This window comes from Lissotriton helveticus, chromosome 1_2 (genome assembly GCF_964261635.1).
Source record: "Lissotriton helveticus chromosome 1_2, aLisHel1.1, whole genome shotgun sequence".
Taxonomy (NCBI): domain Eukaryota; kingdom Metazoa; phylum Chordata; class Amphibia; order Caudata; family Salamandridae; genus Lissotriton; species Lissotriton helveticus.
The window spans coordinates 316,481,551-316,490,807 of NC_136058.1; the positions used below are offsets into that span (position 1 = coordinate 316,481,551).

Below are 9,257 nucleotides of genomic sequence, written 5' to 3' on the forward strand. Positions count from 1 at the left end.
GGAAAGTCTCCATTGGAGGGTTTGGTGTTTTCTCAAGCCCTTGAGTTGGTGTTTAGAAACAGTAAAGTGTGTAGATGGCTGGGCTCCTGCCCACTCCTCATGTGATACAGCGCCTTGTCATACCCTCCCAACCTAGCCTTCGATAGCTCAGTTGGTAGAGCGGAGGACTGTAGTGGAGTGTCTGTCATCCTTAGGTCGCTGGTTCAAATCCGGCTCGAAGGATTTTTGCAAACTCTTCACTTTTTTTCCCTCTGCTTCACAATAGAAAGCGCCTCTTTCTCAGACCCTCACACGCCGGGGCTTTTCCTGCCTCCTCTCTTCACCTTTACAGCCCAGCTCTCTCCTCCGGGCGAGGGGGGGGGGGGGCGGGAGGCTTGTGGGAGAGTCGAACCGCCCGCCCCCTGTGTGCAGCCCCCGCTGCAATGCCCCCTCATCAGACAGAGCCGGGGGCCCCTGGGCTGAAGCAGCCCTGGGAGCTGGTTGTGGCGACTCTGGCATCAGGGGATGCTGCTGAGAGCGTCTGCTGGGAGGCGAGAGGGCTGCTGTGAGGTGTGAGGGGTGAGTGTGTTTGTGTGTGTATCGTGGGAGAGAGTGTGTGTGTTTGTTGAACCTCTGCCCCCCCCCCCCCCCCCAACCTGTGTTGGTGTGAAGGAGTTGATAAATGGCACGAACCAGCAGCATATCGTGGAGAGGCGGCTTGAAGGACACATGAGGAGCGGCCCAGCAGGACGAGATGCACCGGTTCCTCGTTAGTATAGTGGTCAGTATCCCCGCCTGTCACGCGGGAGACCGGGGTTCAATTCCCCGACGGGGAGGATTCAGTCGGCTTTTTTAAAGCATGACAATTCTATCCCTATTTTAAATGGCATCTAGAATGTGACACCCCTGCTACCGTGTACTGGTGCTTTTCATGCATGACGTCATCTCCGTTAACTGAAAGGTTTACTAATGCAATTTCATCATTTTTCAAATCAATCACGGGCGATTTTTAAGTCGCACACTTTTTGGGAAGCATTTCTGCCTTTTCATGTTCAGCTTCTGTGTACTTTACTGGAAAAAGAAACGTGCACGAAGGGTTATTGTTGACATGAAAATCAAAGGACTGCATGATCAACATAATGCATTTAAGCCCGTTTTCTTTTTTAAAGAAACATCAATGAAAGGATGGGTCGTGCTCTGAATGAGGATTTGTTTTCTATGACGGTGAAGCGTTTTAAAAAGCTCTTTGTTTAAGTCTAATGGTTTAGAACTTCCAGTCATTTTGTGAAAGTAACATTTCCACTGGCCTGCACTCTCGACCAGCCTCATCAGAGATCTTATATTGCCTAGGTCCAGCACGAGTACCAAATTCCGGTCAGGTAATAGCAGTGTATTCTGGGACTTGTAGTCCTGTTCCTAACACTCTAAACTCAGGCCAAGGGGAGCCAGCATCCAAAGTAACCGCCTGGGCTTGGAGAAGCGCTCATGATCGGGTCTGGGCTAACTTGAGAGCTTTGTCGAGGCCTTGGACGAGCTCCAGGGATCCCCGAGAAGGGCTGCTGCCCTCCGGCAGGGGTCCCTAAAAATTGGCGCTGACCCCCGCTGCTGCCCTGAGAAGAGGCGCTGACCTAGAACAGTGACTGGTATTTTTCTGGATGGTTATAATTGGTTCTTGCTGTTTTCCGCTCTCCAGTTCCTTGTGTGTTATGAAGGTTCCTTGCATCTTGCAGGGATGCAAACTCTCCCGAGTTCTGAGCCTATTTAAGGTCGAGTAGGTTGCTCTGTTGGGGATGTGCCTGAAAGCAGCGTGTTTTCTGTGTCTGTTGATGTTCTCGAAAGCGCAGTAAAGACTATCTTGCCAGTGTTAGATTGATGTGCTTTTCAGTGCTTTCTGTAGTTGATGAGCAAACACTGTGACAGAAGCAGAGGTGGCCTGACCCTGCTGGTATGTCTTGGGGCAGCTGCTCTAAGGGAGGAGTGGGTGCTCCCTGGTGGTCTAGTGGTTAGGATTCGGCGCTCTCACCGCCGCGGCCCGGGTTCGATTCCCGGTCAGGGAAGGGGACATTTTTTTTACACTCTGTACTTCCATTTTTTTGGGCCTCCTATTTAAACACGTTTTTGAAGGTTTTACATCGCAAATCTTTCTTTACGTACATTTCTTCTTTACTTGACTTGCCACCTGCTAATAACAACGTCACCTTTCAGGGACAGAGACAAAGCACTGATAGAAAAGTCAATGCTGGTCGTCAAAGCTTATTCTTCACAACGGATGTATTTCCACTTGGAAGATGCATTGGCGAATCCAGGAGGCCTGTTTCTATGGGTCTCCAGTTCTATCAAGAGTCTAGTTTCAAGACAACTTTGAAAGGAAGAGACTTGCTTCTGAAGATTGCAATACTATATCTTCGGAGATGGCTGCTTCCCAATCTGTTTACAGGCCCGAGCCAATTGTCAGACTGACAGTGTTTTGCGAGCCACCTAGTTTCGCGGATATCTGCTGGGTGGAAGGAGGCAAAGAGGATGAAAGTACTATGAAAGGAAAGCCAGATGGGGAAAAGCAGCATCGGCGGGAGAGAGGCACACGGGCGGGCGGGACACTGCTCCTCAAGCCCGGTTTTACGCAGGATGGGCGGAGTGCCTCAGTCTGTCTGTACGGCGGGGGCTCTCTCTTTAGCCTCCTGGCCAGTCCGGCCCTGGTGCAGTCATGTCTCACAAAGGTCGGGTCTAGACCGTCACTCTGGAGTCTGTATCCTCCGGGTGAGGTCTCCTATTCTTCCACCTGGGGGCCTGGAGAGAAGGGGGGTGTTTGGTCCGGGGCGCCAGTCACAGTCGCCCTTGAGAGGCGTTTATAAGGTAGTTTGTAACTGTAACTGTGTCGGGACTGGTTGTTCTAAGGTGCGCTAAGTGATGTGCTAGCATTTGGAAGAAGTTTTGAGAAACGCAGGTGGCCTGTTTCTTTTCCTTTGCTTGCTTTGTTTAGGAAAGGAAAGTCTCCATTGGAGGGTTTGGTGTTTTCTCAAGCCCTTGAGTTGGTGTTTAGAAACAGTAAAGTGTGTAGATGGCTGGGCTCCTGCCCACTCCTCATGTGATACAGCGCCTTGTCATACCCTCCCAACCTAGCCTTCGATAGCTCAGTTGGTAGAGCGGAGGACTGTAGTGGAGTGTCTGTCATCCTTAGGTCGCTGGTTCAAATCCGGCTCGAAGGATTTTTGCAAACTCTTCACTTTTTTTCCCTCTGCTTCACAATAGAAAGCGCCTCTTTCTCAGACCCTCACACGCCGGGGCTTTTCCTGCCTCCTCTCTTCACCTTTACAGCCCAGCTCTCTCCTCCGGGCGAGGGGGGGGGGGGGCGGGAGGCTTGTGGGAGAGTCGAACCGCCCGCCCCCTGTGTGCAGCCCCCGCTGCAATGCCCCCTCATCAGACAGAGCCGGGGGCCCCTGGGCTGAAGCAGCCCTGGGAGCTGGTTGTGGCGACTCTGGCATCAGGGGATGCTGCTGAGAGCGTCTGCTGGGAGGCGAGAGGGCTGCTGTGAGGTGTGAGGGGTGAGTGTGTTTGTGTGTGTATCGTGGGAGAGAGTGTGTGTGTTTGTTGAACCTCTGCCCCCCCCCCCCCAACCTGTGTTGGTGTGAAGGAGTTGATAAATGGCACGAACCAGCAGCATATCGTGGAGAGGCGGCTTGAAGGACACATGAGGAGCGGCCCAGCAGGACGAGATGCATCGGTTCCTCGTTAGTATAGTGGTCAGTATCCCCGCCTGTCACGCGGGAGACCGGGGTTCAATTCCCCGACGGGGAGGATTCAGTCGGCTTTTTTAAAGCATGACAATTCTATCCCTATTTTAAATGGCATCTAGAATGTGACACCCCTGCTACCGTGTACTGGTGCTTTTCATGCATGACGTCATCTCCGTTAACTGAAAGGTTTACTAATGCAATTTCATCATTTTTCAAATCAATCACGGGCGATTTTTAAGTCGCACACTTTTTGGGAAGCATTTCTGCCTTTTCATGTTCAGCTTCTGTGTACTTTACTGGAAAAAGAAACGTGCACGAAGGGTTATTGTTGACATGAAAATCAAAGGACTGCATGATCAACATAATGCATTTAAGCCCGTTTTCTTTTTTAAAGAAACATCAATGAAAGGATGGGTCGTGCTCTGAATGAGGATTTGTTTTCTATGACGGTGAAGCGTTTTAAAAAGCTCTTTGTTTAAGTCTAATGGTTTAGAACTTCCAGTCATTTTGTGAAAGTAACATTTCCACTGGCCTGCACTCTCGACCAGCCTCATCAGAGATCTTATATTGCCTAGGTCCAGCACGAGTACCAAATTCCGGTCAGGTAATAGCAGTGTATTCTGGGACTTGTAGTCCTGTTCCTAACACTCTAAACTCAGGCCAAGGGGAGCCAGCATCCAAAGTAACCGCCTGGGCTTGGAGAAGCGCTCATGATCGGGTCTGGGCTAACTTGAGAGCTTTGTCGAGGCCTTGGACGAGCTCCAGGGATCCCCGAGAAGGGCTGCTGCCCTCCGGCAGGGGTCCCTAAAAATTGGCGCTGACCCCCGCTGCTGCCCTGAGAAGAGGCGCTGACCTAGAACAGTGACTGGTATTTTTCTGGATGGTTATAATTGGTTCTTGCTGTTTTCCGCTCTCCAGTTCCTTGTGTGTTATGAAGGTTCCTTGCATCTTGCAGGGATGCAAACTCTCCCGAGTTCTGAGCCTATTTAAGGTCGAGTAGGTTGCTCTGTTGGGGATGTGCCTGAAAGCAGCGTGTTTTCTGTGTCTGTTGATGTTCTCGAAAGCGCAGTAAAGACTATCTTGCCAGTGTTAGATTGATGTGCTTTTCAGTGCTTTCTGTAGTTGATGAGCAAACACTGTGACAGAAGCAGAGGTGGCCTGACCCTGCTGGTATGTCTTGGGGCAGCTGCTCTAAGGGAGGAGTGGGTGCTCCCTGGTGGTCTAGTGGTTAGGATTCGGCGCTCTCACCGCCGCGGCCCGGGTTCGATTCCCGGTCAGGGAAGGGGACATTTTTTTTACACTCTGTACTTCCATTTTTTTGGGCCTCCTATTTAAACACGTTTTTGAAGGTTTTACATCGCAAATCTTTCTTTACGTACATTTCTTCTTTACTTGACTTGCCACCTGCTAATAACAACGTCACCTTTCAGGGACAGAGACAAAGCACTGATAGAAAAGTCAATGCTGGTCGTCAAAGCTTATTCTTCACAACGGATGTATTTCCACTTGGAAGATGCATTGGCGAATCCAGGAGGCCTGTTTCTATGGGTCTCCAGTTCTATCAAGAGTCTAGTTTCAAGACAACTTTGAAAGGAAGAGACTTGCTTCTGAAGATTGCAATACTATATCTTCGGAGATGGCTGCTTCCCAATCTGTTTACAGGCCCGAGCCAATTGTCAGACTGACAGTGTTTTGCGAGCCACCTAGTTTCGCGGATATCTGCTGGGTGGAAGGAGGCAAAGAGGATGAAAGTACTATGAAAGGAAAGCCAGATGGGGAAAAGCAGCATCGGCGGGAGAGAGGCACACGGGCGGGCGGGACACTGCTCCTCAAGCCCGGTTTTACGCAGGATGGGCGGAGTGCCTCAGTCTGTCTGTACGGCGGGGGCTCTCTCTTTAGCCTCCTGGCCAGTCCGGCCCTGGTGCAGTCATGTCTCACAAAGGTCGGGTCTAGACCGTCACTCTGGAGTCTGTATCCTCCGGGTGAGGTCTCCTATTCTTCCACCTGGGGGCCTGGAGAGAAGGGGGGTGTTTGGTCCGGGGCGCCAGTCACAGTCGCCCTTGAGAGGCGTTTATAAGGTAGTTTGTAACTGTAACTGTGTCGGGACTGGTTGTTCTAAGGTGCGCTAAGTGATGTGCTAGCATTTGGAAGAAGTTTTGAGAAACGCAGGTGGCCTGTTTCTTTTCCTTTGCTTGCTTTGTTTAGGAAAGGAAAGTCTCCATTGGAGGGTTTGGTGTTTTCTCAAGCCCTTGAGTTGGTGTTTAGAAACAGTAAAGTGTGTAGATGGCTGGGCTCCTGCCCACTCCTCATGTGATACAGCGCCTTGTCATACCCTCCCAACCTAGCCTTCGATAGCTCAGTTGGTAGAGCGGAGGACTGTAGTGGAGTGTCTGTCATCCTTAGGTCGCTGGTTCAAATCCGGCTCGAAGGATTTTTGCAAACTCTTCACTTTTTTTCCCTCTGCTTCACAATAGAAAGCGCCTCTTTCTCAGACCCTCACACGCCGGGGCTTTTCCTGCCTCCTCTCTTCACCTTTACAGCCCAGCTCTCTCCTCCGGGCGAGGGGGGGGGGGGGCGGGAGGCTTGTGGGAGAGTCGAACCGCCCGCCCCCTGTGTGCAGCCCCCGCTGCAATGCCCCCTCATCAGACAGAGCCGGGGGCCCCTGGGCTGAAGCAGCCCTGGGAGCTGGTTGTGGCGACTCTGGCATCAGGGGATGCTGCTGAGAGCGTCTGCTGGGAGGCGAGAGGGCTGCTGTGAGGTGTGAGGGGTGAGTGTGTTTGTGTGTGTATCGTGGGAGAGAGTGTGTGTGTTTGTTGAACCTCTGCCCCCCCCCCCCCAACCTGTGTTGGTGTGAAGGAGTTGATAAATGGCACGAACCAGCAGCATATCGTGGAGAGGCGGCTTGAAGGACACATGAGGAGCGGCCCAGCAGGACGAGATGCATCGGTTCCTCGTTAGTATAGTGGTCAGTATCCCCGCCTGTCACGCGGGAGACCGGGGTTCAATTCCCCGACGGGGAGGATTCAGTCGGCTTTTTTAAAGCATGACAATTCTATCCCTATTTTAAATGGCATCTAGAATGTGACACCCCTGCTACCGTGTACTGGTGCTTTTCATGCATGACGTCATCTCCGTTAACTGAAAGGTTTACTAATGCAATTTCATCATTTTTCAAATCAATCACGGGCGATTTTTAAGTCGCACACTTTTTGGGAAGCATTTCTGCCTTTTCATGTTCAGCTTCTGTGTACTTTACTGGAAAAAGAAACGTGCACGAAGGGTTATTGTTGACATGAAAATCAAAGGACTGCATGATCAACATAATGCATTTAAGCCCGTTTTCTTTTTTAAAGAAACATCAATGAAAGGATGGGTCGTGCTCTGAATGAGGATTTGTTTTCTATGACGGTGAAGCGTTTTAAAAAGCTCTTTGTTTAAGTCTAATGGTTTAGAACTTCCAGTCATTTTGTGAAAGTAACATTTCCACTGGCCTGCACTCTCGACCAGCCTCATCAGAGATCTTATATTGCCTAGGTCCAGCACGAGTACCAAATTCCGGTCAGGTAATAGCAGTGTATTCTGGGACTTGTAGTCCTGTTCCTAACACTCTAAACTCAGGCCAAGGGGAGCCAGCATCCAAAGTAACCGCCTGGGCTTGGAGAAGCGCTCATGATCGGGTCTGGGCTAACTTGAGAGCTTTGTCGAGGCCTTGGACGAGCTCCAGGGATCCCCGAGAAGGGCTGCTGCCCTCCGGCAGGGGTCCCTAAAAATTGGCGCTGACCCCCGCTGCTGCCCTGAGAAGAGGCGCTGACCTAGAACAGTGACTGGTATTTTTCTGGATGGTTATAATTGGTTCTTGCTGTTTTCCGCTCTCCAGTTCCTTGTGTGTTATGAAGGTTCCTTGCATCTTGCAGGGATGCAAACTCTCCCGAGTTCTGAGCCTATTTAAGGTCGAGTAGGTTGCTCTGTTGGGGATGTGCCTGAAAGCAGCGTGTTTTCTGTGTCTGTTGATGTTCTCGAAAGCGCAGTAAAGACTATCTTGCCAGTGTTAGATTGATGTGCTTTTCAGTGCTTTCTGTAGTTGATGAGCAAACACTGTGACAGAAGCAGAGGTGGCCTGACCCTGCTGGTATGTCTTGGGGCAGCTGCTCTAAGGGAGGAGTGGGTGCTCCCTGGTGGTCTAGTGGTTAGGATTCGGCGCTCTCACCGCCGCGGCCCGGGTTCGATTCCCGGTCAGGGAAGGGGACATTTTTTTTACACTCTGTACTTCCATTTTTTTGGGCCTCCTATTTAAACACGTTTTTGAAGGTTTTACATCGCAAATCTTTCTTTACGTACATTTCTTCTTTACTTGACTTGCCACCTGCTAATAACAACGTCACCTTTCAGGGACAGAGACAAAGCACTGATAGAAAAGTCAATGCTGGTCGTCAAAGCTTATTCTTCACAACGGATGTATTTCCACTTGGAAGATGCATTGGCGAATCCAGGAGGCCTGTTTCTATGGGTCTCCAGTTCTATCAAGAGTCTAGTTTCAAGACAACTTTGAAAGGAAGAGACTTGCTTCTGAAGATTGCAATACTATATCTTCGGAGATGGCTGCTTCCCAATCTGTTTACAGGCCCGAGCCAATTGTCAGACTGACAGTGTTTTGCGAGCCACCTAGTTTCGCGGATATCTGCTGGGTGGAAGGAGGCAAAGAGGATGAAAGTACTATGAAAGGAAAGCCAGATGGGGAAAAGCAGCATCGGCGGGAGAGAGGCACACGGGCGGGCGGGACACTGCTCCTCAAGCCCGGTTTTACGCAGGATGGGCGGAGTGCCTCAGTCTGTCTGTACGGCGGGGGCTCTCTCTTTAGCCTCCTGGCCAGTCCGGCCCTGGTGCAGTCATGTCTCACAAAGGTCGGGTCTAGACCGTCACTCTGGAGTCTGTATCCTCCGGGTGAGGTCTCCTATTCTTCCACCTGGGGGCCTGGAGAGAAGGGGGGTGTTTGGTCCGGGGCGCCAGTCACAGTCGCCCTTGAGAGGCGTTTATAAGGTAGTTTGTAACTGTAACTGTGTCGGGACTGGTTGTTCTAAGGTGCGCTAAGTGATGTGCTAGCATTTGGAAGAAGTTTTGAGAAACGCAGGTGGCCTGTTTCTTTTCCTTTGCTTGCTTTGTTTAGGAAAGGAAAGTCTCCATTGGAGGGTTTGGTGTTTTCTCAAGCCCTTGAGTTGGTGTTTAGAAACAGTAAAGTGTGTAGATGGCTGGGCTCCTGCCCACTCCTCATGTGATACAGCGCCTTGTCATACCCTCCCAACCTAGCCTTCGATAGCTCAGTTGGTAGAGCGGAGGACTGTAGTGGAGTGTCTGTCATCCTTAGGTCGCTGGTTCAAATCCGGCTCGAAGGATTTTTGCAAACTCTTCACTTTTTTTCCCTCTGCTTCACAATAGAAAGCGCCTCTTTCTCAGACCCTCACACGCCGGGGCTTTTCCTGCCTCCTCTCTTCACCTTTACAGCCCAGCTCTCTCCTCCGGGCGAGGGGGGGGGGGGGGCGGGAGGCT

At 51.0% G+C, this 9,257-nt stretch overlaps 10 non-coding genes across 10 annotated transcripts; all 10 read left to right on the forward strand.

Annotated features, from left to right (window-relative positions):
- The first annotated feature begins 136 nt into the window (after positions 1-136).
- On the forward strand, positions 137-222 carry TRNAY-GUA (transfer RNA tyrosine (anticodon GUA)). The gene is given in 2 exon segments: positions 137-173; positions 187-222. It is a non-coding gene; the product is annotated as a tRNA-Tyr (tRNA).
- Positions 223-743: 521 nt separating this feature from the next.
- On the forward strand, positions 744-815 carry TRNAD-GUC (transfer RNA aspartic acid (anticodon GUC)). Its single transcript has one exon. It is a non-coding gene; the product is annotated as a tRNA-Asp (tRNA).
- Positions 816-1,964: 1,149 nt separating this feature from the next.
- Positions 1,965-2,036, forward strand: TRNAE-CUC (transfer RNA glutamic acid (anticodon CUC)). Its single transcript has one exon. It is a non-coding gene; the product is annotated as a tRNA-Glu (tRNA).
- Positions 2,037-3,099: 1,063 nt separating this feature from the next.
- On the forward strand, positions 3,100-3,185 carry TRNAY-GUA (transfer RNA tyrosine (anticodon GUA)). The gene is given in 2 exon segments: positions 3,100-3,136; positions 3,150-3,185. It is a non-coding gene; the product is annotated as a tRNA-Tyr (tRNA).
- Positions 3,186-3,702: 517 nt separating this feature from the next.
- On the forward strand, positions 3,703-3,774 carry TRNAD-GUC (transfer RNA aspartic acid (anticodon GUC)). The gene has a single exon. It is a non-coding gene; the product is annotated as a tRNA-Asp (tRNA).
- A 1,149-nt stretch (positions 3,775-4,923) lies between these two features.
- TRNAE-CUC (transfer RNA glutamic acid (anticodon CUC)) lies at positions 4,924-4,995 on the forward strand. The gene has a single exon. It is a non-coding gene; the product is annotated as a tRNA-Glu (tRNA).
- Positions 4,996-6,058: 1,063 nt separating this feature from the next.
- On the forward strand, positions 6,059-6,144 carry TRNAY-GUA (transfer RNA tyrosine (anticodon GUA)). The gene is given in 2 exon segments: positions 6,059-6,095; positions 6,109-6,144. It is a non-coding gene; the product is annotated as a tRNA-Tyr (tRNA).
- Positions 6,145-6,661: 517 nt separating this feature from the next.
- TRNAD-GUC (transfer RNA aspartic acid (anticodon GUC)) lies at positions 6,662-6,733 on the forward strand. Its single transcript has one exon. It is a non-coding gene; the product is annotated as a tRNA-Asp (tRNA).
- A 1,149-nt stretch (positions 6,734-7,882) lies between these two features.
- Positions 7,883-7,954, forward strand: TRNAE-CUC (transfer RNA glutamic acid (anticodon CUC)). Its single transcript has one exon. It is a non-coding gene; the product is annotated as a tRNA-Glu (tRNA).
- Positions 7,955-9,017: 1,063 nt separating this feature from the next.
- On the forward strand, positions 9,018-9,103 carry TRNAY-GUA (transfer RNA tyrosine (anticodon GUA)). Its single transcript is given in 2 exon segments — positions 9,018-9,054; positions 9,068-9,103. It is a non-coding gene; the product is annotated as a tRNA-Tyr (tRNA).
- The last annotated feature ends 154 nt before the right edge of the window (positions 9,104-9,257 follow it).